The sequence below is a fragment of the Lepidochelys kempii genome, chromosome 8 (assembly GCF_965140285.1).
Source record: "Lepidochelys kempii isolate rLepKem1 chromosome 8, rLepKem1.hap1, whole genome shotgun sequence".
NCBI lineage: Eukaryota > Metazoa > Chordata > Testudines > Cheloniidae > Lepidochelys > Lepidochelys kempii.
This window is the reverse complement of record NC_136387.1, coordinates 108138413-108164779: the sequence shown is the minus strand read 5'-3', so window position 1 is coordinate 108164779 and position 26367 is coordinate 108138413. Positions and strand designations below refer to the sequence as shown.

The window sequence follows — 26367 nt, the reverse complement described above, 5'->3', positions numbered from 1 at the left end:
CTATGTGAGGGCTTGTCTTTGCTACAAAGTTCACCCAAGCTCCTTTGCTGCAGGAAGGTGAACTATGAATTCTGCCCAGCGAATTGTGGAAGAGTTGGTCTGTCCTGGTGGGCATGGGGGAGAAGGGAATCGTGGGAAGGCACTGGAGGACGAGGGGCATTCATGTGGCGCTAACAGGCCATTCTGCGCTCTGGACACACACTAGCACGACTCACATTAATAGATTCCAAGCCCAGAAGGGACCATTGTTGCTCTAGTCTAACCTCCTGCATCACACAGGCCAGAGCCCTGCCCTGTATTAATTCCTGCTTCAATTCCAACAGCTGTGCTTGAGCTAGAGCATCTCTTCTGAAAGCATCCAAACTTCACTGAACCGTTTCCAGGGATGGCGAACCCACCACAGCTGTCACAATGGTTAATGGCCCTGATTGTTCCAGCTCGGCACCTTATTTCTAGTCCGAATTTGTCTAGCTTCAGCTTCCACCCATTGCACTGTGGTAGACTGGTTAGCCAAACTGAAGAGCCCTCTACTATCAAACATCTGTTCCCCATGGAGGTATTTACAGATGTAATCAAATTACCCCCGACCTGCAGTAATGACAAGGAGCTCAGGCTCTTTAGCTTGAGTCTCTCAATATAAAGTATTGGAAAATAAGGCCTTAATCTTTCTCAGGGATCTTCTCTGAGCACCCTCCAATTTTTCCAGATCTTTCTTGGCTTGTGGACAGCAAGACTCTACCCAGTGTATTTGGCACTAGTGTAACAACGAGAGAGAATAACCTACTCCTTAAGATTCCCATTTCTACATCCAAAGATTGCATTAGTCCTTGCAACTCCCAACCTTACCCCCAACCAGCCAATTTGAATTAAACACACCATTGAAATTTAGGGGCAACATGCCAGGGACCACAGCATATGTCCCCAGAAACCTTTGCAAAATCCTCTACCTAAACTAAGTGCAGAGGAGTTAACTCACGTTCTCTGAAGACACATCCATACAGCAAGAGCTCTTTAGGGCATCTTGCCTGCCAGCTCAGCAATATAATCAAAGCCTTATTGCTATCACCCGCAAGAACGATTAAACTATTAGAAAACCTGCCTTATAGTGACAGAGTCAGAGCTCAATCGATTAGCTTAACAAAGAGAAGGTTAAGGGGTGACTTGATCACAGTGTCTAAGTATCCATACGGGGAACAAATATTTAATAATGGGCTCTCCAGTCTAGCAGAGAAAGGTCTAACACGATCCAGTGTCTGGAAGTTGAAGCTAGGAATAAGGTGTACATTTCTGACAGTGGAACAATGTACCAAGGGTCGTGGTAGATGCTCCATCACTTGTAATTCTGAATCAAGACTGGATTGTTTTCTAACAGATCTGCTCTAGGAATTATTGAATTGCCTGCCCCCAGAGTAAGCCCAGCAAGAAGCTCAAAAAGCCTCATATCACATTTCCCATCACTCCAGAAATCAGCAGGGCATCTCTTTCTCTGAGACATGCATTCTCAGCATGCCATTCATGAGTCACTGCCCTGATGAGGGGTGCTGCAGCACCTGGTGCCAGCCCAGAGATAAGGCACAGTATCTTTCACACACAGTTAGTGCTGGCTGAGCAGGGACAGAGATCCTGCTGCCTAGGAAGAGCAATGCACTGAAAACAGCCAAGCACTTTAAAACGGTAGGAGCAGTTGCCAGCAGGAGAGGAGGAGAATCTAGACCCCATGTGGCTGCAGGTGGCAGCCAGGAGAAGACAGGGATGCTGTCAAGGGCCAGGACTTCCCCTTGTCTTCCCCCGACCCAAGTGACAGAACTTGCCTTATATCCCACTTTGAAGGGCAGGCAACCCTACCTCGGCTGACCTTGTCCTCCTCCATTCCAGGCTCAAGAGCCCTGCTTCCCCCCCCCCCCACACACACACATTATAAATAGGGCCTTGAAGGGGTGGGAATTGATTTCTTACTCCCCTCCCCAATTAACTCCACTGAAACACTGTACCAGGGCAGCCTGACAGGAAAAGTGACAGACCTGTCACTGTGGGCAGGTCTGCATTTAACACTGCATTGATGCAGCTGCACCGCTGTTGCACCTAAGCAAAGACACTCCAACACTGACAGGAGAGCTTCTCCCAACGATCTAAATACTCCACCCCCCCCCCCCCCCGAGAGGCGGCAGCTATGCTGAGCGGGAAGCCCTCCCCTTGACATAGCGCTGCCTACACTGGGCGACATAGGTACACAGACATAAGTTGCTAATGTAGACCAAGCCAAAGCAAAGCAAATCAGAGGGAGGGAGGGGCCCACGAGTGGGAATGCGGACAGCACACAGGTCACAGTCATGGGACCTTTAGGAATACCCAGCAGAGGGCAACAGGAGATTAGACAGGGGTTGCACCTATAGTATGGCAGCAACAGAGGCAGATGGGGTTAAGAGTTGCGTAGGCAGAGTCGCATGTCCCAGCCGGGAAGGGAAGATCAACACCTAGATACTACACATCAGAACGGTCACCCCTGTATGCACAGCACTGGTGCAGCTGCACTTGGGGTAGTACACTGCACTCCAGGCACCTCAGTACCGGAGAGGCCGATGAGCTGGAGGAAGTCAGAGACTGACTTAGTACACAGATGTCACGGACTCCCTGGGCGATGCTCTGGAACTGCTCCCTACGAAGCAGACAGGACTCTGGGGAAGTCTCCTTTCTGTGAGCAGACTGTCTGCAGGACACACAGCTTCCACCTTCCTGGGTCTGACCCTAGGAGCATTCAGCATCCTCTGCCCCTCTGTGTGCTTCCCCCAGTGAGTCCGCTCAGGCGGGGTCTTGGGGAAGCCAGAGGGTCCTGCCCCCCAACTCCGCAGTCAGACGCAACTCTCAGCCAGCCAGAAAAACAGAAGGTTTATTAGACGACAGGAACATGGTCTAAAACAGAGCTTGTAGGTACAGAGAACAGGACCCCTCAGATGGGTCCATTTTGGGGGGCAGTGAGCCAGACAACCCCGTCTGCACTTCACTCCATGTCCCCAGCCAGCCCCAAACTGAAAACTCTCTCCAGCCCCTCCTCCTCTGGGCTTTGTCCCTTTCCCGGGCCAGGAGGTCACTGGATTCCTTATTCTCCAGCCCTTTAGCACTCACCTTGCAGGGGGGAAGGCCCAGGCCATCAGTTGCCAGGAAAAAGGGTGTTGGCCATTCTCTGAGTCCAGACCCCTGCACACACCTGCCCTCTAGGGCTCTGCAACTATCATACACCCTTATCCCACCCCCTAGATACTTAAGAACTGCATAAGAGAAACTGAGGCACCCCCACACTATTCAGAGGAAACATTAAGAACAGTCCCGCTTCGTCACATCCCTCCCCCCTTCGAGACTGGACTTAGCGGGGTCACTTTAGCTGGTGACCTGGGGAAGTTTGAAGCCACCAACGTTCCCATGGATGCCCCAGCATCTCTCCCGTTCCTTGGTGGGAGTTACACCAGGTCCTTCCAGTTTCATGCCTTCCCTTAGGTCAGGGTGGTCGATAGCACTCGCATGCGGGAAGGTTTATGTGACCCGTGCCCTTTTGCCACCCCAAAACACCCGGTGGTCAAACTGGGATTGGGTCTTCTCCCCAACAAGCTGGCCAAACACAGCCAATTGGTTACAGGACAGTTTAACTTTCTTAACAGCTTTCACTTCATCTGAGACCTTCTCAAAGTTATCCACACTGGATCCTTCAACAGGAAAGTCAGTGGATCCATTCACAACAGAAAATTTCTGGCTGTTAGGAACTGAAACTTTCTTGGTTAAATCACTTTCACACCCTTCAGTTGCAGTAAACTGCTTGCAAAGACTCCATGAGGATTCCTTTCCTTAGGGGCTTTTCTATGCAACAATTCACCCCTCACAGAAATTCTGCCCTTACCCTCTTTACCTAGGGCTTGACCTAGAGGAACACTTTCCTGAGCAACAACAGACTCTTTCTGGGTCTCACTTACATCCAGAATTACCTCTGGCCCATCCGGCGGATTCCTATACAATCCCCTTTCAGGCAAACTGACAGACTTCCTAGATAAAAGGTCAGAAGCGTTCTCCTTCCCTTTGCCACACACAAGTTCAGGAATCTTTTCCTTCTTGCTACAGGCTTCCACACCCTCAGTAGGTAACACGATCAAATCACCTTCATGCTCTCCTTGTGCCCTGGCTAGGATCTCACCCTGATTAGACACAGTTGCTACACCCTTTCCAACAACACACTAGCAACAGGCAAAATACAAGCACCAGAACTGTCTGGTCTCTGGGATTTTACATAGACACTAACTGGCACTGTAACAAGGTCGCATCCAATCTCCCTAGCAGACACAAACTTAGGACCATTCCCTTCCTGGGCTTTAGCTGAATCCAAATTCTGAGACAACTGCACTACCCTCAACCATCACAGGCTGAAAGGCCCCTTCTGTCTGCTCCACAGACAAAGAAGAGCCGGAGACACTTTCTCCTTTACCAGACACCCAGCTTGGGATCTTATTCCCCTAATCCCAGCAAACAAGGCTGTTCACAGACAACTGCTTGGAAACCGGGGTAGCTCCCTCCATAGGGAAGTCAATACCCCTGAAAGACACGGGCACATTTCCTTCACTGTCCCAATTCTCCACCCAGGTAACAGGTAAGGTACAGGGACACTCATCTTCCACTCTCCTCGCCTTCCCACCCTGCTGACTAGACAAAGCCATCAGCTCACAAGCCTGCCTAGGCTCATCCAAACTTTCCTTACCAAGCACCTTGCCACTCCCAACAGATAACCTGCCCTGCCTGTGTCTCCCCCCCCTCCCCTCCTCAGCTGGGGTCTCAGCTCCCACTGTGCTTAGCGCTGCCCTTGCTGTCCCAGTGGGGGCAGGCAGCGAACTTTCCTCACTGCATCAGAGCCAGTGTGCAAGGGGGCGGGGAGCATCCCTCTGTCCCACCCAGCCCCAGGGGTCTGGTTACAGGCAGGCAGGCATCCTAAGCCTAGCAGCTCCTTCCCCGCTGCCAGCCAGGTCATCTGCATTTTCACTGACTGTTTCCCTCTCCCCCGACTGGTTCCCTGGATTCAAATTCAAACCCTCGGCTGTTACAGGAGCAGGGCCTGGATCCTGTCCCAAAGAGAGACAGTCACCCCACAACAGGGGCTCACAGCTGATATCCTGGAGAACCCCAACGACCAGCCAGCCCTACCCCTCCTGTGTCTGCACAGGGATCTGGGCCATAGGCAGGGAGAGGGGCTTCATCCCTGGGACCCTCACCCAGCCCCTCAGCATCTGAGGCTGCACCACCACGGGCCTGACAACAGTTCTCTCTGTCCCAGGATCTCACCACCCCAGGAATGACTCCCCATTGACCATCACCTTCCACTCCCACTGGGGGTCCGAGGGGCCCAACCCCAGGAAACGCCACATAGACATATAGGTTGGGGTCAGGAGTGGGAGCGTGTCCACCTCCCCACCCATCTGGCTGACAGAGTCTATGGCCTTGGGACCCAGCAAGGGAGCTAGACACCAGGGCTTTTCCACAGGGTCCCCCTTGTTCAAATCTCCAGCCTGCTCAAAGGCAGTGAGGTGGCATCCACATCCCCTCCATCCTTAACCAGGGGCAGCAATTTAGTCTTGAGGTTCCCTGCAGAATTGGCCCCCCGGGGTCTATCCCCACTCACCCCTGGGAGGTCCCCTAGGCCTCTCTGCTCCACCATCGCCAGTTCATGCTGCTGCTGCTTCTGCAGCTCTTTCTCGGGCTCGCGCTGTCTCTCACAGTCCTCTTGCTCTCTCGGACTCAGCTCCAATCCCGTCCGTCTCGATCCCCCGATGGGGAACCCGATCGTGAAGACCCTCGTCTGGTGGGGACTGGAGTCTTAGGGATGCCTGGCTACTACTCCAGCTGCTCCCAGATCCTGCTATAGCCCCATTTGGGTCAGGAATCTGTTCCTTAGAGCGGTCATCCTCCTCCAGCTGCACGATTAACTGTGCTTTGGTGAACTTTCCAATGTGTAACCCTCTCTTTTTGCACAGGGCTACAATGTCCTTCTTAAGGAGACGGTGATAGGCCCTCATTCTGCTGTTCCCAAGTTGTTGTGGACTCACAGGCCTGTGTGCTCTCAGCTCCCCATGGTTTCCAGGGAGAACCCCTAGTGTGCCAGCCCTTCTCAAGGTCACCACCTCTTTGCCAGGGTTGAGCTGCAGACTCCTCGCTGCAATCCCCAGGGGAACCCTGTTACTGCAAAAGTCCTTCTCTCTCCGAGGGGCAAGCCACAGGCTCCTCCAGCCCTGAGACTGCTCACTGCAGTCCCTAGGGGGACCCCATTACTGCACAGTCCTTCTTGCTGGTCACACACTCCCAGGGATTAACCGCCCCCCCGAAACCATTCCTCTCTGAACCTTCAGCATGCCTGGTCCTCGTCAGTCTCCCTTTGTTTTACTGCTCCCCAGTCACTTACTGAAGGAAGCGCCATCCACGGGGTGCAGTACATCCCACCCCTGCCACCAGTTGTCACGGAGTCCCTGGGAGATGCTCTGGAACTGCTCCCCATGAAGCCAGGCAGGACTCTGGGGAAGTCTCCTCTCTCGGAGCAGCCTGTCTTCAGGACACACAGCTTCCACCTTCCTGGGTCTGACCTAGGAGCATTCAGCATTCTCTGCCCCTCTGTGTGCTTCCCCCAGCGAGTTCGTTCAGGCAGGGTCTTGAGGAAGCCAGAGGGTCCTGCCCCCCAACTCCGCAGTCAGACGCGACTCTCAGCCAGCCAGAAAAACAGAAGGTTTATTAGACGACAGGAACATGGTCTAAAACAGAGCTTGTAGGTACAGAGAACAGGACCCCTCAGATGGGTCCATTTTGGGGGGCAGTGAGCCAGACAACCCCGTCTGCACTTCACTCCATGTCCCCAGCCAGCCCCAAACTGAAAACTCTCTCCAGCCCCTCCTCCTCTGGGCTTTGTCCCTTTCCCGGGCCAGGAGGTCACTGGATTCCTTTCTCTCCAGCCTTTTAGCTCTCACCTTGCAGGGGGGGAAGGGCCCAGGCCATCAGTTGCCAGGAAACAGGGTGTTGGCCATTCTCTGAGTCCAGACCCCTGCACACACCTGCCCTCTAGGGCTCTGCAATGATCATACACCCGTATCCCACCCCCTAGATACTTAAGAACTGCATAAGAGAAACTGAAGCACCCCCACACTATTCAGAGGAAACATTAAGAACAGTCCTGCTTTGTCACAATGGCAAACAGCCATGGCCGACGATTAGGTCGCTCACAGAAGCAGCCATGGGATGCTGCCCAAGCACTTCTATACAGGTGAGGAACTGAATAAGCAAAGGCCAAGCAGTACCATCATGCTGAGGATACGCTACGTTCCAAAGTTGCCATGCTGAGTATTATTGGACAGCCAAGCCCATCTCTTCCCCCAGTGTGGTCGGGGCAAAAACCTTACTCAATATCTACCCCTTAGTGGGTTGGAGCAACAGACCAAAGTGAGGAAAAAGGCACTGAATTCAGCATTGTTCCCTACAGCCCCAGCAGCACCTGACACATGAGGAGATTTCTAACTCTCAGAAAGGCAGGAAGCAGCCAAGGACTCCAGCCTCTGATCAGGCTGCTTGGAGTGTCTGCCCAAGGAGCAGACCCTCCAGCAGTGTCATTTCCTGAAGACATCAGACTGCAACCCAGAGATGATTAGACTTGTGCCTCCCAGAGTAGCTACGGAGATGCCATGAAGACAACTCAGCAGTCTCCTGTACCTAGCAAAAAACTCCAGCATCATGGCACCAACCTCTTGGATTCAAGTCTGGCAGAACAAGTTCAGCAGCTTTAAAATAGGGCAAAGGTGAGCTTTCCCTTCCTACCATTTGATTCCACATGCCTGGTGCAGGTTTGCAAGTCAGAAAAAGACTGAAGAGTTCTGCTGGACCAAAATACTCAAACGCCCAGGTCAGTGAACTCCTGGGGGGAGTTCCCTACACAGATCTCTCCAGGAGAACACCCTTAACCAAACAGATTCCTACATCACACAAAAACAACAGGGAGTCCGGTGGCACCTTAAAGACTAACAGATTTATTTGGGCATAAGCTTTTGTGGGTAAAAAACCCACTTCTTTAGAACCCAAGAATGTTAAGCTAGCTCGGGGCTGGTGGCATCACACTAGTGAATTGACTGCATGCTCTGCATCTGTTCCTCTAGTGTACTGGATTTCAAAAGTTCACAAGGCACAAGTGTTAACAGGGAGTGTTTATTAAACTCCATACGGGTAGGGAGGGTCTGGGATTGCAAAAAAAAAAACAAAAACACACAACTGGCAGCCAGCCCCACTACTGAGAAGAAGGGGCCTGTGCAGTTACAGCACAGGCCTGGAGTCAGTTGGTCTGGATTTTATTCCTGCCTCTACTGCAGAATCACCAAGTGACATTAGGCAAGTCACTTCCCATCTCTGCAAGTCAGTTTCGCCATCTGTGAAGGAGGTGGTGTTTCAATATCACTTCCTTGCCTTTCAAGGACTTGGGCAGGCTGCAGGAATGTTTATAAAGCCCTTCAAGGACCTTGAATGAAATCTTAGAAAAGAGCAAAAGGGGGTGTAGAGAGAAGAGAGCAGAAGCAAGTCTCAGAGCCCAGGTCCACTCACTCACACTTGCAGGGCTTGTGCTATGGGGATAAAAAAATAGCAGTACAGGCATTCCTGCTTGGGCTGGAGCCTGAGCTCGGAGACTGTGTGTATGTGGGGAGGGGAAAAAAAAAAAAAGAAAAAATCACACACACACAGCCAGGTCTCAGAGCCTGGGTGGGAACATCTGCATTGCTATTTTTATCCCTCTAGCTTGAGCCCTGCAAGCCCAAATCAATTGACCCAGGCCCTTGAGACTCCCTGTCACGGATCTTTTTTGGCAGTATAGACGTACCCTTCAATTCTCATTGCCTCACAGCAGTGAATCTATCAAGAGGAGCAGCTGCACTAATACGTCTGAACACAGCCTCCACGAGCAGTGGCACAGAATCAGAAACAAGCAAAGGTAAAAAAGGGAGCAGCAACCAGAGAGGCTTGGCCAGAGCATCGGGAGCAGGAAGGGATGAGATCAGTGTTATCAGAGCAAGAGCTCTTCCTGCTCTGAGCTGCCTGCAGTCTGTGGGGTGTGTGGAATCTCCAACATTGTGCTAGTAATCAACAACAATTGTGTGGGCAGGTGATTAGACCACACAACCACAGGCAGCCCAGCCCAACGATGATTAAGAAGGTGGATCCCAGCAGCTCTATACAAATATCGAAAGCGTGGAGAGGCCAAGGCAGAGCAAAACTAGCTGGGGTAGAAGGGGGAGTGTGTGTGGAGGAACAGTGTTACAAGAAAGGGAAGAGTGCAGTTAAGTCCCAAGGGGAACAGCTTCCTGACAGGTACATGGGTTAGGCGGACAGGCTTCCAGAGGCAGAGCCGGAAGTCCCATTCCCTGGCCCAAAGCCCCAGGGGAGCCCACTACTGGGTGAGAACAGACAGGGCTTCACCAGCACCCACCTCGGTTATTTGAAAATATACACAAGTTCAAATTCCATGCTGCAAGGCTTCAATTTGATTGCTGGGACAGCCCCTGTAGTTAGCAGTTACTACTCCACTTTCTTGGCCTGGCTCGGCCTTGGCCGCAGCATCATACTTCGACAGGGACTGAACAGAGAGCTTGAAGAAGGGCACAGGCACACTAAAGGGTCTGGAAAGCAAGAACCAGGAGAAAGACTTCGAGGGCACTGTGAGGACTGAAACCCCACCCTGGGATCAGCCCTGACTACCCAAGAGATGCCTCTCCCTTTGCAAGCACAACCTCCCCTGAGGGCTATCTACCTCCCAGCAGAATGCAGCTATCAGCCAGCAAAGGGAGCGAGAAGAAGGGAGAAAGAAAGTTTACCTAGGAGCCAGAACTAGGCTATGGAATGCACTTCTGCAACATCTGACACCCCAGGCCCCCACACCCTGCTCTGAGAGGTCACTTCCCCATAGCCAGCGTCTCTCCCCTCCCCACACCCCCTTTATGTAGGGCAAAGGGCATTTTGTGTTGATAACACTCTGGTGGGGCTCCAATCCTATGGGGAAGTCACGTTTCCCAATAAACCCGAGGCACACGAGCATCTTCACACAGGCTCCCCAGCCCCTACCTCAACAATGGAGAGACTGACAGGTCAAGGCCACAGAGGCAGAGGGACAGGAAAGGCCCTGCCCTCCCTGCAGCCCCACTCTTCCCACTGATCACTAGAGAAAAGCATGATCCAGGGTAACCTTTGGATTCGATGCCCATGGGGATGCACCGATCAGCCCAGAACCTGACTGCAGATTCCCAGGGGCCCCAGGCAGAGCCTGGGAGACACGGACTGACCTTCATATCACAGGCTGGGATGAGATAAGCCATCCCAGGTGTCCTATAGGCAACAACCAGGATCATAGACTAAGTGATGCTATAAGGCCACAGGGAGCAAGCTAGCTGACCATACCTGGCATCAAAGCAAGGTAGTTTCCTACAGCAGGTTCTCAGGTTTCACTCCCAGTAAACAGGTGCCCACCCTGATCCATTCTGAGGATCAGAGTGAACTTACTCCTATAATGATGCCTTCACAGGGCACAGGACAGGAAATGAAGAACCCATGAGATCCCCTGCCCCTAGGCATGTCCACAAACTCTCTAGCCCCCGCTCCTCCACTGGAGCTAGAGAACGCTCCAAGAAGGCAGGAGAGTATAGCATCCAAACTCATACTGCTGTTATCAGAAAGTGACAGCTTCCCCAGCACTCTGGGCCAGCAGGGATGACTGCATTCCCAGAGCCTAGCATCTCTGCTCTTCCCGGCATGGAAAAGTTCTTGTTCTTAGGGACTGGCTCTTTTCCAGAGGCATCTAAACTTGCTCCACCCGTCTGACAGGAAAGGGCAAGACATTTCAGCCAGAGAGCTCCCTCTGCACCAGCAGCTGTGCAGTGGCAGGGCTCAGGCAGGCCACCATCTAATTGAACATGTGGAGGTTTCTTCCAGAGCCTCTCTGAGGGTTTATGCTCCTCATGGCTCTGCAGCACTGGGGAAGAGCAGAGCACAGAACACCATTCATCCCTCCCCATCGCTGCAGGAGGATCAGTGCCTGTACCTGCCCTGCTCAGTCCGTATGCAGGCCAGGTACAGGGAGAGAACGCTCTCTCCCTACTACTACTCCTGTAGGGCATATAGGCGGTTCCCCTGAATCCAGACCAACATGGGGGGAGAAGACAATGCAACCTGAAAGAGACCCTGGGCCTCCCCCCAACTCGCACAGCACCAGGGAGACTCACTCAGCATGGCTCAGAGATTCAGGAAGCGCAAGGCTTGCTACCCACTCCCCCACAAACAAACAAGTCGTCCTACCCGCTCTGGAGTGAGTGGGGAATTGGGGTCTTGTGCTTCCTCCCATGCAACTCTCTGCCCTGGGGGACCATCTAAATTCCCATACCTAGTGGCATTACTCCTTCCCTCATTCCCCCTGAAACTGCACAGACCAGAACCCAGCAGAGGCCTGGCTTGTGCGTTGCAGGGCCTGGAAGCTCCACACCATGTGGTGTGGTAGAGAAAGCAGCATGTAGCAGCTTGGAGCCAGGATGTTACTCTGAAGACTGGGCACTGTCACTGGAACAAAGAATTGCAGGGTGACCAGTATGCACTAACCTCTAAGGCAGGGGAAGTCAACAGGGGGACCGTGGGCCAAATCCAGACTGCCAGATGCTTTTGAGCGGATCCCAAAATCTTATTTACTTATCATCATGGGGTGGGGGTGGGGGGGAGAGAGAGAAAAATTATTTTTTTCCTCCAGAGTCTGGACCTTGACTATATGTTGACCAAGAAATTTGGACTGTGACAAAAAATAGACTACCGCTGCTCTAGGGGCATGTCTACATTGCATCAGGAAGCAAGCTTCCTAGCCCAGACAGACAGACTCACACTAGCAGGGCTCAAGCTAGTATGCTAAGAATGGCTGTACGGACACTGCGCCTTGGGCAGAGCTTCACTACAAACTTATGTTGACCTAGCTCCATTGCTCAGGGAGTAGGAAAAGTTCATTCCCCTGAGAGACATAGTTAAGCCAACCTAAGCTTCAGTGTAGACACTGCTAACTCAACTTTTCATCAATCTAGCTACCAGCTCCTGGAGAAGTGGATTTACTGCAGAGACAGAAAACCCCTTCTGTTGCAATAGTGTCTACAGTGCAGCATTTCTAGTGTAGACACTCCCATAGGCTAGCCACCCAAGCTCAAGATCATACAACTGCCCAGGCTTGAGCTCAGATGGCTAGCCTGACTTGCTGCCAGAGCCACAATGTCCACACAGCTATTTTCAGCATGCTAGCTGAGCCCTTCTAGCACCTGTCTGCCTACGCAGGATCATGAGGCAGTGTCCAGCAGTGTCACTCCAGTCCCTAGCCACTAGGCAGGCAGTTTGATTCAGGGAGCCCTCTATACCTGGGAAGCTGTTTAGCAGGTCTGGCTGGAAGGTCAGCACAGCCGAGCCCAGGATCTGCCCTGTCCACATTCTGCAAGGTGCGAAGAGGGCCCAGCCCAGAGCCTGTAACCCGCAGCAGCAGGATACATGCCTGCCATCCACACAGTGGCTGTTGCCCTTCAGGCCTGGGGCAGAGACCTTCCCAAGGCAAGTTTCCTTAGCTGCCTGACAGGAGGAGTTTCCCGTCTATCAGCCCAGTCTGCTTATCACCCCTGCAGCCACTTGCCTCTCTCATTTCACCCCTCTCCACCGCAGCCACTTCTTTGCCAGGCTGCTGCCTCCAGCATCACTGAACTCTCCCATTTTGCTAGTTATTAAGGTACCCAAAACAAAGCGAGTCATCCCAGGGGCAGCTGTACAGAGCACGGCAGAGAGACTGCCACTCCTGTTGCCAGGCAGCAGGAGTAAGCCCAGATGCACATACAAGAACTGCCCACCAACTCCACAATGCCTCTGTGTACAGCCCCACTTCACCCACCACACATGCTGACCACATCCCAAGAAGGCTCTAAGGAAAGGCAAGCACATGCAGAGAGGGAAGAAGCGGGACAGTAATCTGCTGAGTCACCCGCAGTCCCGCCCAGGAGTGGGGGCTGACAGCTACTGAATTATGTGGTCCAGATTAGAAATTCTTCTCCCCCTCCCTACACAAGCAGCAGCACAGATCCCCTGTGCATGATAAAGCCACAAGCCTCATGCGAGTCTGGCACTGGCCTCCTAGTGCTACTGCTGCAAGGGTCCCAAGAGCCTCCTTCCCACAGATGTTCCGGAGAGAAACCCACACAGAGGCCATGCACCTACGCGAGCTGGAGCTCATGAAAGTCAATGTTTTATTACAGGCAGTGCACAAGGCCTGGCACTGCCATCCAGCACAACAGGGAGGGGAGGAGGAATCTCTCAATGGAACATTGATGCAGTGGCCTGGAAGGGAGAAGGAGCTCTCATGCTACAAAGCAGTCAGGCAATGACAAGAGTCAGAGTGCCTTTGCCCTGCAATGCAGAGGTCTGTGCATGGCACCTGCTGCAGGCTCAGCTGCAAAGGGACAGCATGCTGCCCTGCAGCAAGAGGCGGGCACCGTCACATGTGATTGTTCCCAATTGAAGATCCGACCTTCTGTGTCCCAAAACAATTGCCCTCAGCCACCTACCCACCTGGGTCCAGGGGCCTTATTTATACAGCACATGCAGCTTCCCTCCAGCTTTGGCTTCAGAGTGCAGGAGACATGAATTTGAAACCAAGAAGACAGGGGCCCCACTGGTGCAGCCCCAGCTGAATTTTACCTTCTCTCCAATCAAAGATGCCTCTCTTAGGAATGGGCCTCTGAATTCTTCTCCGGGTCACAGATGTGTTGCTAGCTGTAACAGGACAGGAACTCCCTTAGAACCAAGGCACCCACTAAGGGAGGGGGAAGCAGTAGCAACTGTTGGGGTCAAGGAGAATGGTCCAGCACCGAAGAACTGGGGTGGCCCTCAGGAAGGGCTTCAGTAGCCCAGGTGAGAGATGATGCAGGCAGAGCGAGGTGCTCAGAAGGGGTAGAGCCATCAGGTATGTGACAAGGCTGCCAAAGAAGGCCAGGTATATGAGATGGGAGACCAGAGTAAAGTTCAGAGGGGAGGACTGGGAGTAGCAGAGACAAGCAAGGGTGTGAACGAAGAGGAAGAACAAGATGGCACTGGGCTCCTTTGCCTTGGAGAGAACAGAGGGCGAGCCCGGAGAGGAATCTGTGCCACCCACTTGACATTTGCAGCTCCTGTTGTTGGAGCACCTGGCCTGAGGCAAGCATGCAGTATTACAGCAGGGCAGGACGTGTGCCTGGAGACTGAAAGGACACCAGCTCACGCCTGGGACCCACACGTTTTCACCCCGTGTACTGGAGGCTGCACCTAGGGAGGGGCGCAGGTCAGAGGACGGGTGGTGAAGCCTTCTGCACAAGGGGAACACCTATGTGCCGTCCCTGCACCACGCGGGAGCACACAACTGAGTCAGGCCACGTTAGCCACCCAGCCAGCCCCTCCCCAGCGGGTGGCCGCTCTCCAGGAAGCCACAGCAACAACTTCTCCCCAGTGGAGCCGCTACCCGAGGCCAAGAGGCTTCCCTGCAAAGCCAGCCAGAGCCCCTTTCCGCAGGGGCTCGGGGTCACGCTCGTGACCTCCAACCCGAACCTGCAGGCCTGGCAAATGCCTGCCTGCCCCCGGCGGGCCCCCCGCCCCTTCTCCTGCTCCCCTCCGGCCAGAGCTAGGCGGCAGCTGGTCGCCAGCCCCCCAGCTGCGCGCAGCCCCCACCGGACCCAAGCAGGGCTGGGCCGCGGGCCCGGCTCCGGGGGCGGGGGGGGGGCCGCGGGCCCGGCTCCGGGGGCGGGGGGGGGGGGGGGCCGGCCGCCCGGCTCCGGGGGCGGGGGGGGGGGGGGGCCGGCCGCCCGGCTCCGGGGGCGGGGGGGGGGGGGGCCGGCCGCCCGGCTCCGGGGGCGGGGGGGGGGGGGGGCCGGCCGCCCGGCTCCGGGGGCGGGGGGGGGGGGCCGGCCGCCCGGCTCCGGGGGCGGGGGGGGGGGGGGCCGGCCGCCCGGCTCCGGGGGCGGGGGGGGGGGGGCCGGCCGCCCGGCTCCGGGGGGGCCCCAAGGGCCAGGCCCGGGGGCCCTCGGGAACCCAGCCCGGCCCTGTCCCCCCCGGCTCTGGCAGGGCCCCGCGGCCCGGGACGGACCGGCCCCGCCCCGGCCCCCCCTGCCGCGCATCGGGCCCTTCCCCATTGCGATCCGCCCCCCGGCCCGGCCCGGCCGCCCCCACTCACCGGCCGCGGAGCCGCGCCTGCCTCCCTCCCGCCCGCCGGCAGCAGAGAGCGGGCGGCGGCCCCCGGCGCTGGGCAGGGCCCGACTCGGCCCCGGGCACCGCCACGGCAGGGGCCGCCCGGGCCAATCACAGCGGCGGCCCCGCCCCGGCCACGGGGGGGGGGGGGGGCTGGAGCAGAGGGGGAGGGGCAGGGCTGTGAGGGGGCAGGGGGCTCTGAAGGGGCAGGGCTGTGAGGGGGAGGGGGGCTCTGAAGGGGCAGGGCTGTGAGGGGGCAGGGGGAGGGGGGCTCTGAAGGGGCAGGGCTGTGAGGGGGCAGGGGGCTCTGAAGGGGCAGGGCTGTGAGGGGGCAGGGGGAGGGGGGCTCTGAAGGGGCAGGGCTGTGAGGGGGCAGGGGGAGGGGGGCTCTGAAGGGGCAGGGCTGTGAGGGGGAGGGGGGGCTCTGAAGGAGCAGGGCTGTGAGGAGGCAGGGCAGGAGCAGAGGGGGCGGGGAGCAGGAGAGGGCTCTGAAGGGGCAGGGCTGTGAGGAGGCAGGGCAGGGGCAGAGGGGGCAGGGGGAGGGGCATGGCTCTGAGGGAGTGGGAGAGGGCTCTGAAGGGGCAGGAGCAGAGGGGGCGGGGCAGGGCAGGGCTTTCAGGGAGCAGGGGAGAGCTCTGAAGGGGCAGGGGGACAGGGGGCTCTGAAGGGGCAGGGAGCAGGGCTGGGGCAGGAGCAGAGGGGGCGGGGAGCAGGAGAGGGCTCTGAAGGGGCAGGGCTGTGAGGAGGCAGGGCAGGGGCAGAGGGGGCAGGGGGAGGGGCATGGCTCTGAGGGAGTGGGAGAGGGCTCTGAAGGGGCAGGAGCAGAGGGGGCGGGGCAGGGCAGGGCTTTCAGGGAGCAGGGGAGAGCTCTGAAGGGGCAGGGGGACAGGGGGCTCTGAAGGGGCAGGGAGCAGGGCTGGGGCAGGAGCAGAGGGGGCGGGGAGCAGGAGAGGGCTCTGAAGGGGCAGGGCTGTGAGGAGGCAGGGCAGGGGCAGAGGGGGCAGGGGGAGGGGCATGGCTCTGAGGGAGTGGGAGAGGGCTCTGAAGGGGCAGGAGCAGAGGGGGCGGGGCAGGGCAGGGCTTTCAGGGAGCAGGGGAGAGCTCTGAAGGGGCAGGGGGACAGGGGGCTCTGAAGGGGCAGGGAGCAGGGCTGGGGCAGGAGCAGAGGGGGCGGGGAGCAGGAGAGGGCTCTGAAGGGGCAGGGCTGTGAGGAGGCAGGGCAGGGGCAGAGGGGGCAGGGGGAGGGGCATGGCTCTGAGGGAGTGGGAGAGGGCTCTGAAGGGGCAGGAGCAGAGGGGGCGGGGCAGGGCAGGGCTTTCAGGGAGCAGGGGAGAGCTCTGAAGGGGCAGGGAGCAGGGCTGGGGCAGGAGCAGAGGGGGCGGGGAGCAGGAGAGGGCTCTGAAGGGGCAGGGCTGTGAGGGGGCAGGGCAGGAGCAGAGGGGGCAGGGGGAGGGGCATGGCTCTGAGGGAGTGGGAGAGGGCTCTGAAGGGGCAGGGCTGTGAGGGGGCAGGGCAGGAGGAGGGCTCTGAAGGGGCAGGGCTGGGGCAGGAGCAGAGGGGGCAGGCTCTGAAGGGGCAGGGGGCAGACAGGGCTTTCAGGGAGCAGGGGAGAGCTCTGAAGGGGCAGGGGGACAGGGCTGTGAGGGGGCAGGGCTGGGGCAGGGGGCTCTGAAGGGGCAGGACTGTGAGGTGGCAGGGCAGGAGCAGAGGGGGCAGGGGGAGGGGCATGGCTCTGAGGGAGTGGGAGAGGGCTCTGAAGGGGCAGGAGCAGAGGGGGCAGGGCAGGGCTTTCAGGGAGCAGGAGAGGGCTCTGACAGGGCAGGGCTGTTGGGGGGCAGGGGCTAGGAGCCTCCCCAAGCTCAGGTGGAGGGACCTGTGGGAGGAGGCACAGCTGCCTTCCCAGCCTCCATGCAGCACAGCCCACTTCTGCCCCTTCCTTGGGTTGTGACTTCTGTTGCTGTCACCCTCATGCCCCTCTCTTGTGGGGCAGGACCCCCCCCCTCCCCAATAGTCAGTTATTCCCAGGGGTCCTGGCAGGCCACAGGACTGAGCTCTCTAGGGAAGCTTCAGGTCACATCCTGACTCTTGCATTCTATACATCAAAGTGCGTATTGTGCCCTGCCCCCATCTACCAGCTTTGCTGAGGGGGAAGTGCCAGCTTTTATAAGCCCCCCTCCCCTTGGCCACCAATACACCTGAGACTTATTGGGTCAAGAGGGTTTCAAGTGGAACTGGCTCCACACACAGGGACAACTTTCCAGATAACAAGAGGCTGCTAGCACTGCTTGCTGGAGGGTGCATGCTCAGTCCCGGGAGGGTAGCATAAATATTTAATTCTCAGGGCACCACCTCTAGGTTAATCTGGAAGATCTTCTCAGACCAAACACTCCCCATCCTCTCTTCTGTTTCACATATCATCCCATGATATTGCATCATTACGAGGCACTGTTGCCACACTCAGTTAAGAGCCAGAAACTCCACAATCAACAGAGCAAAGTTACAGTTCAAATCAGAGATGGGAGAATACAAAGGTTCAGAGTTCAGACAGATATCCACAAAGCGATCCCTGCATGACTGTGGAGGCTTCTAACCCTTCCTGTGAGCCTCCCTTTGGCGGGCCTTGATTTCCACTCTGTCTCCTCAGCAGCACCAGATACTACAATGACTGGAGCCAAATAGATTACCTAAATTAGGTAGAGACCCTTGGAGGGATGGGAAAGTTTAGGCACTGCCAAGCCAATATTTAATGGGAAGTAGAAACTTTGAAAGCAGAAACCATGAGTGTGATAATGAACATATGAGTTCATAGTGTGATATGGTAACAAAACCAAATTGACCCCAATGCCCCAGTGTGGTACTAGGAAGTACCGTGCTGCAGGAGTAGGGTGGGGACTCATCAGGGGATGCTAGCCTGCATTACAAACACCAGCCAGAACAACACATCTTACAGGCATACATTACACTTTTAAATCCTCTTCTAGAGAAGGCCTCAATGAGTCCAGATCCCAGTGTACTGGCTGTGGGCTCCTGAAACTGCCATCTTTCCTGTGATACTTCAGTAGCTTTATTTAGTCAGATTTTTTTTTAGGCCAGAGGGAACCATTAGGTCATCTATGCAATTTGGCATTCTGTTGACTCAGACTGCAGGGTTCTTTAACTGGGCTGTAGACATTCTGGCTCAGGCTCCAGCCTAATCTCTGGAACCCTCTCACCTCACATGGTCCTAGTGCTCAGCCTCCAGCCTAAGCCCGGAAGCCTACAGTGGAATTAAACAGCCCCACAGCCCGATGAGCCCGAGTCAGCTGGCATGGCCCAGCTGTGGGTTTTAATTGCAGTGTAGACATACCGCTAGTCTGATCTATCACTGGCCAGATAATTTTATTCATTTACCCCGCTATTGCGACCAGTAGTTTGTGCTTGACTAAAGCATCTCTTCCAGAAAGGCCTCAACTTCCTTGGGAGTTTGTCCTAGTAGTAGGTCACCCTCAATAGGAAACATTTGTGCCTAATTACTAATTTGATAGTCTGGCTTCAGCTTCCAGCCATTGGTCCTCGTGTGCCTTTCTCCATTAGATTAGAGAGTCTTTTAGTATCTGCTCTTTTTTTCCTATGAAGGTACTTACATGCTAATCAAGTCACCTCTTGATTTTTTTTTAAACTAAACTAAACAGATTGGAGTTTTTTAAGTCTCTCACTTAAGGCATTTTCTCCAGCCCTCCAATCCCTTGTGTAGAATCAATCATAGAATATCAGGGTTGGAAGGGACCTCAGGAGGTCATCGAGTCCAAGCCCTGGCTCAAAGCAGGACCAACCCCAGCTAAATCATCCCAGCCAGGGCTTTGTCCTTAAAAACCTCTAAGGAAGGAGATTCCACCACCACTCTAGGTAACCCATTCCAGTGCTTCACCACCCTCCTCATGAAAAAGCTTTTTCCTAATATCCAAACTAAACCTCCCCCACTGCAACTTGAGACCATTACTCCTTGTTCTGTCATCTGCTACCAGAGATCAGTCTAGATCCATCCTCTTTAGAACCCCCTTTCAGGTAGTTGAAAGCAGCTACCAAATCCCACCCCCCCCCCCATTCTTCTCTTCCGCAGACCAAACAATCCCAGTTCCCTCAGCCTCTCCTCATAAGTCATGTGTTCCAGTCCCCTAATCATTTTTGTTGCCCTCCGCTGGACTCTTTCCAATTTTTCCACATCCTTCTTGTAGTGTGGGGCCCAAAACTGGACACAGTACTCCAGATGAGGCCTCACCAATGTCGAATAGAGGGGAACGATCACGTCCCTCAATCTGCTGGCAATGCCCCTACTTATACAGCCCAAAATGCCATTGGCCTTGTTGGCAACAAGGGCACACTGTTGACTCATATCCAGCTTCTCATCCACTGTAACCCCAGGTCCTTTTCTGTAGAACTGCTACCGAGCCATTTGGTCCCTAGTCTGTAGCGGTGCATGGGATTCTTCCATCCTAAGTGCAGGACTCTGCACTTGTCCTTGTTGAACCTCATCAGATTTCTTTTGGCCCAATCCTCCAATTTGTCTAGGTCCCTCTGTATCCTATCCCTGCCCTCCAGCATATCTACCTCTCCTCCCAGTTTAGTGTCATCTACAAACTTGTGGAGGGTGCAGTCCACGCCATCCTCCAGATTATTAATGAACATATTGAACAACTACACCGCTGCAGCTGTGCCACTGTAGGGTCTCCAGCGTAGCCGCTCTACGCCGATGGGAGAGAGCTCTCCCGCCAGCATAATTAAACCACTCCCAATGAGCAATGGTAGCTATATCGGCAGGAGAGCGTCTCCCTCTGACATAGGACTGTGCACACCAGAGCTTTTGTCGGTAAAACTTGTGTCAGTCAGGGGTGTGATTTTTTTCACACCCCTGAGCAAAATAAGTTATACCAACAAAAGTGCTAGTGTAGACAGCCTGAGAATCCTATAATACCTTTTACAAGGGCAGGGATGTTTGCTGCAGGATCTCAGACATCTCCCAGTGTGAGGTCCTCCACTTCCTGCAGGTTAACTGGGACACCATCCTTGCCTCCCTGCCACGAACTCTCTGCAGAGCCCTGAGTTTGGCAAGAGGAGGATTCCCATGCTGTGCAGAGTGTAAGCGTAAGGTGTCCGTGTTACTACAGCTATGTAAAGCAAAGGGGAGGGGAAGAGATTGTCTCAGATGTTACAAGCCCCCCTGCTCCCAAGCTGCAGCAGCACTGGGGAGCTAAGCTAGCACCCCCACCCCCCGAGAGCCACACTTTGAGGATGCACGAAAAATCTCTCTTTTTCCTCTGTCCAGTTGCTCCTCACCTCACATCTCAGCTACCGACCCCAATCAAAACAATGCTGCCAAAAAATCAGTTTCCTGGCGCATCACTTCAATGTGTCACAATTCTGTCTACCCTTTCCCAGTCCCTCTTTAAGTCCCTCCACTGGCTTCCACTTCCTTATTTCCTCAGACACAAGCATCTCATCCTCACCTTGAACACCCCTCATGACTTATCCCAGCCCCACTTATTGCATCCATCATCTTATTGCATCATTGTCTCCTGCCTCTGGTCTGCCAATGTCCATCCTTCGCTGTCTCCCACAAGCATATCCCTCCCCGCTTTTTCACTGCTGGCTCTGGCACAAACTCTGAGAGTCATCACCTCATCCCACCCAGAGTCCTCTGTGTCAAGAGGCCTCCAGGGCCCGACAGCTAATAGCAGGTACTTGTTGCAGCAGGCACACAACTAACCTATGTATAAACTTACTCTGATTATTGGTCCCATTTCCTCCCACACAACCACCCACTTGACTCCACCTGTGGTGACTTGTCATTAACCTAGGCCTGGTCTAGGCTTTAAATTTAAATTGATCTAGCGCAGCGTGCAAGGTGCACCCCAGCAATGCTGACTTACCCCTGGGGGAAGCTGCTGCTAGGCTGACGGAAGAACACTTCTGTTTACCCAGCCCCCGCCACTCAGGCAGGTGCAACTCCTACAGTGAGAGGAAAAACCCCTTTTGTCACTGTAGGCTGTGTCTACACTACAGGCTTATGACGACACAGCTACAGTGTGATAGCTGTACTACTATAGTCCCCATAGTGTAGACATGGCCCAGGAGCAATGATACTCAGACCTCAGTGGTTCAGGAGCCAGATTAGCAATCAACAGTCCCCAAAAGAGCCACAGTGGTGTGAATTCATTTCCCTCCCTTTACTATAGTACTATATAGCCATACTGAAGCACTATGACAGGGCAATATATATATATATTATACACACACACAAACACAAACAGCAAAGTGACTGACCAAGTGTTATTATATCAACTACAGTTCACTAACAACACAGTAAAAGCATCCGGACTGTGATCTAATTATTAACCACTGGTTTGATATCATGGGCTGCAAAGAGCCACATCAAAGAGCCACTTGGGGCTCACAAGCCTCAGTCTGAGTATTGCTGGGCAGGGGTTATCACACCTGAAACCACTCTCCAAGGAACAGAGAGGGATAGCCGGTCTCAGCCTGGCCACAGACCTGGCCCTGGGAAAGTTTTGCAAGTGAGAGAAAGGGTCTCCTCCAGGCAGTGGGTAAAGTTGATGCCAACTGAAGATTGGAGGGCTTTCAAAAAGCTAGGCCATAGCCCAGAGCAGAGCTATGGGGTTGGAGCAGGAATCGGTAGGTGGAATTCTTTGGCCTGTGTTATGCAGGAGGTCAGAGTGGATGACCATAGCAGTCTCTGTGAGGCTGGCTGAATCAACTGAAGTCTTTCAAGCTCTTCCCCGGCCAATTCCAATCCCTATCCCTGATGACTCAGACCACTACACTATTACTGCCAACCACAGGGGCACCATGTGCAGTGCTGGAGGGAAATGGACCAGACCACATCCCCTTCCCCAGCAAGTGACAGGGGGCAGCATCTCACCCATTAGGAGCCACCCTGCTCTTCCCCCAAGAGCTCAGCACAAGGGCTTCCAGCAAGAGATCAGTGCTGGGAATCAGATCCCCAGCTATGCTCTTGCATAGCTGTGCTCAGCCCGCACTGGGGACTGGCCTTGCATAGCCCCTCCCCAGCCTTGGCAGTGCAGAGAGTACCCTCCCCACGCAATCCCCTCACTGCCCTGCTGGGAACCAGCCCTGCAACCCCCACCCGCCATGTAATGCAGAGAGCACCCTGCCAGGGATCAGCCCTGTGCCCCTTCCCTGCACCCCCCAGGTAATGCAGAGAGCACCCTGCTGGGGACCAGCTCTATGCCCTTCCCCCCCCTTCATCCCCCCCCAGGTAATGCACAGTACCCTGCCCTGCCGGGGACCGGCCCTGTGCCCCAATCCCTCTATGCTGCCCTGCACCCCCCCCCCCCGCCAGTAATGCAGATTACCCTGTCCTGCCCCAGCCCTATGTCCCATCCCCCTGCCCTGCACCCTCCCAGGTAATGCAGAGTACCCTGTCCCGGTCCTGTGCCCCATCCCCCTGCCCTGCCCTCCCCTCCCCCAGTAATGCCAAGTACCCTGCCCTGCCAGGGACCAACCCTGTGCCCCCATCCCCCTGCCCTGTGCCCCCCCCCCCAGGGAATGCAGAGTACCCTGCCCTGTGCCCACCCCCCCAGGGAATGCAGAGTACCCTGCCCTGTGCCCCCCCCCCCCAGGGAATGCAGAGTACCCTGCCCTGTGCCCCCCCCCCCCAGGGAATGCAGAGTACCCTGCCCTGTGCCCCCCCCCCAGGGAATGCAGAGTACCCTGCCCTGTGCCCCCCCCCCAGGGAATGCAGAGTACCCTGCCCTGTGCCCCCCCCCCCCCCAGGGAATGCAGAGTACCCTGCCCTGTGCCCCCCCCCCCCCAGGGAATGCAGAGTACCCTGCCCTGTGCCCCCCCCCCCCCAGGGAATGCAGAGTACCCTGCCCTGTGCCCCCCCCCCCCCAGGGAATGCAGAGTACCCTGCCCTGTGCCCCCCCCCCCCCCAGGGAATGCAGAGTACCCTGCCCTGTGCCCCCCCCCCCCCAGGGAATGCAGAGTACCCTGCCCTGTGCCCCCCCCCCCCAGGGAATGCAGAGTACCCTGCCCTGTGCCCCCCCCCCCCCAGGGAATGCAGAGTACCCTGCCCTGTGCCCCCCCCCCCGGGAATGCAGAGTACCCTGCCCTGTGCCCCCCCCCCCCCCGGGAATGCAGAGTACCCTGCCCTGTGCCCCCCCCCCCCCCCAGGGAATGCAGAGTACCCTGCCCTGTGCCCCCCCCCCCCAGGGAATGCAGAGTACCCTGCCCTGTGCCCCCCCCCCCCAGGGAATGCAGAGTACCCTGCCCTGTGCCCCCCCCCCCCCAGGGAATGCAGAGTACCCTGCCCTGTGCAGGGAATGCAGAGTACCCTGCCCTGTGCCCCCCCCCGGGAATGCAGAGTACCCTGCCCTGTGCCCCCCCCCGGGAATGCAGAGTACCCTGCCCTGTGCCCCCCCCCGGGAATGCAGAGTACCCTGCCCTGTGCCCCCCCCCGGGAATGCAGAGTACCCTGCCCTGTGCCCCCCCCCGGGAATGCAGAGTACCCTGCCCTGTGCCCCCCCCAGGGAATGCCGAGTACCCTGCCCTGTGCCCCCCCCCCCAGGGAATGCAGAGTACCCTGCCCTGTGCCCCCCCCCCCCAGGGAATGCAGAGTACCCTGCCCTGTGCCCCCCCCCAGGGAATGCCGAGTACCCTGCCCTGTGCCCCCCCCCAGGGAATGCCGAGTACCCTGCCCTGTGCCCCCCCCCAGGGAATGCAGAGTACCCTGCCCTGTGCCCCCCCCCAGGGAATGCAGAGTACCCTGCCCTGTGCCCCCCCCCAGGGAATGCCGAGTACCCTGCCCTGTGCCCCCCCCCCCGGGAATGCCGAGTACCCTGCCCTGTGCCCCCCCCCCCGGGAATGCAGAGTACCCTGCCCTGTGCCCCCCCCCCCCCCCAGGGAATGCAGAGTACCCTGCCCTGTGCCCCCCCCCCCCCCCAGGGAATGCAGAGTACCCTGCCCTGTGCCCCCCCCCCCCCCCAGGGAATGCAGAGTACCCTGCCCTGTGCCCCCCCAGGGAATGCAGAGTACCCTGCCCTGTGCCCCCCCCCCCCCAGGGAATGCAGAGTACCCTGCCCTGTGCCCCCCCCCCCAGGGAATGCAGAGTACCCTGCCCTGTGCCCCCCCCCCCCCCAGGGAATGCAGAGTACCCTGCCCTGTGCCCCCCCCCCCCCAGGGAATGCAGAGTACCCTGCCCTGTGCCCCCCCCCCCCCCCCCAGGGAATGCAGAGTACCCTGCCCTGTGCCCCCCCCCCAGGGAATGCAGAGTACCCTGCCCTGTGCCCCCCCCCCAGGGAATGCCGAGTCCCCCGGTCCGGTCCGGTCCGGTCCTGCGCCCCCGGGAGCCGCGGCCATGACGGAGGCCGGGCCCGGCGCTGCCCGCAGCGCGACTCACCCGCCTGGCGCTGCCCGGAGCTCGCGGCGCTTCCTGCCCCGGCGACGCGGCCGCCTCGCGCCGTCACCCCAGCGCTCAGGGCCCGCCCCCGGCGCTCGGCAGCCGCTGATTGGCCCGGCGGCCGGGCCGGGGCGGGGCGGGGCGGGGCGGGGCGAGCCGCCCCTCAGCGCCCCCTCGCGGCGCGGGGGCGGACGGCGCCGGGCGGAGCCTGGCCCGCCTGCTGCAAGCCGGGCTCGCCCCGCTGCGGCCCCGGGCTGCGGCCGCGGCCTCGCCCGCCTGGGCGTGCTGCTTCGGGGGGCCCGGGCCGAGCCCTGGCGGGGCCGAGCCTGGAGCTCCGCCGCCTGCCCGGCGTTCGCCTGGCTCGGCCCGGCCCAGTGTCGTGCGAGCCGGTGCCCCGGCCGGCCGGCCCCATGGCGCAGAGCCCGCAGCTCGGGTCGGGTCTGAGACCCTCCGGAGCTTCCTGATGATTTAGGCCTGTGACCTGTGGTACCAGGGCATCTAGGAGCCCGAGGCAGGGGCGGTGCTAGGCGCTGTACAAACACCGAACAAAGAGCAACAAAAGACCAGCTGAGTCTATCTCCATTGCCAAGGCAGAGCCTTTTCCTCTCTGCCCGTTTCCTTGGGTTTGGGGCAGCCCCGTTTTAAAAGACCAGTGCAGGGGCTCCCTGAGGTGCTAAATCCCCAGCGTGGTACAGCTTCCCATCAGGGAGTTTGCCTCTGATGCTCCGCCTAAATTGTCCCTCTCTTAATTTCGCCCATTAACTCCTTTTCCCACCCAGCAGAATTCGTCTCTCCGCTCGGTCCTTACGCTCCTGATGCTCCCCTTCATGGCCGCACAGCCAAGCTCTGCGTTTTCTCGACCGTTCAATATGTCCGCCAGCCCCTCACTTTCTTGCTGTTCTCTGAACTGCCTCCACTTTGTGCCTATCTACCTGAGAGGGCTTTGTATAGAGAGACAATGGCCTTCCTTCCCTGATGCCTCTGCCCTTGCGGCCCCAAATAGCCGGGGCCTGTTTCTAGCCATATTCCATTGCAACTGTGTCTTGTTACCGTCTCCCCGCTTGGGCTCTCTCATTTCTTCCTGTTCCCTGCGTTTCTTCTTCCCACTGAGTTTTTGGGCTCAGAGGATTCCCCAGGAGGATTCCCCAGGAGGATTCGTTGCACTGGCCCGGCCTTTGAAGTGCTGGTGCGGCATGAGTTACTGAGTGGGCACTGCAGCGTTCTGTACCCCTCGTAGTGTCCTCGGGGCTGGTGCTTTCATACCTGCCAGTAGCCCAGTCGGGGGGTGACACGTGAAAGTGACACCACAGGCGCCGGCTTTCTGATTTCCCCTGGGGTGCTCGACCCCCCCACCCCCATTCTGCCTCTTCCTGCCTCCATTCTGCTCCTCCCCCCCTTCCCACCCATTCCGCCCCCTCCCCCAAGCATGCCCCGTCCTCACTCCACCTCTTCCAGCCCCTGCTCCTCCCCCTCCCCCACAGCGCCTCCTGCCCACCGCTGAACAGCTGATCAGCAGGAGGTGCTGGGGGGTAAGGGGAGGAGCCGATCGGCGGGGCCGCCAGCAGGTGGGAAGTGCTGGGGGGGAGGAGGATTTGGCTGCTGGCAGAACTGTCACTCCACCCTGAGTCATTCCCCTAAACTGAGAAAGTAGGAAACACAGAGTCACCCCCAAAGTAGGTGAGGGG

General features: G+C 57.0%; 1 protein-coding gene across 10 annotated transcripts in view; it reads right to left on the bottom strand.

Moving 5' to 3' along the window:
- The window catches only part of ELOVL1 (ELOVL fatty acid elongase 1), a 38034-nt gene extending 13267 nt beyond the window's left edge, over nt 1-24767 (bottom strand). For 2 of the 10 annotated variants that reach the window (XM_073358021.2, XM_073358020.2), the window contains exons 1-2: nt 15254-15380; nt 13750-13824 (exon numbers count right to left, since the gene is read on the bottom strand). The gene's annotated coding sequence lies outside the window, so the exon portion shown is untranslated. The other 8 variants (XM_073358025.2, XM_073358023.2, XM_073358024.2 and 5 more) reach the window with 5 other exon arrangements.
- Nucleotides 24768-26367: the final 1600 nt, after the last annotated feature.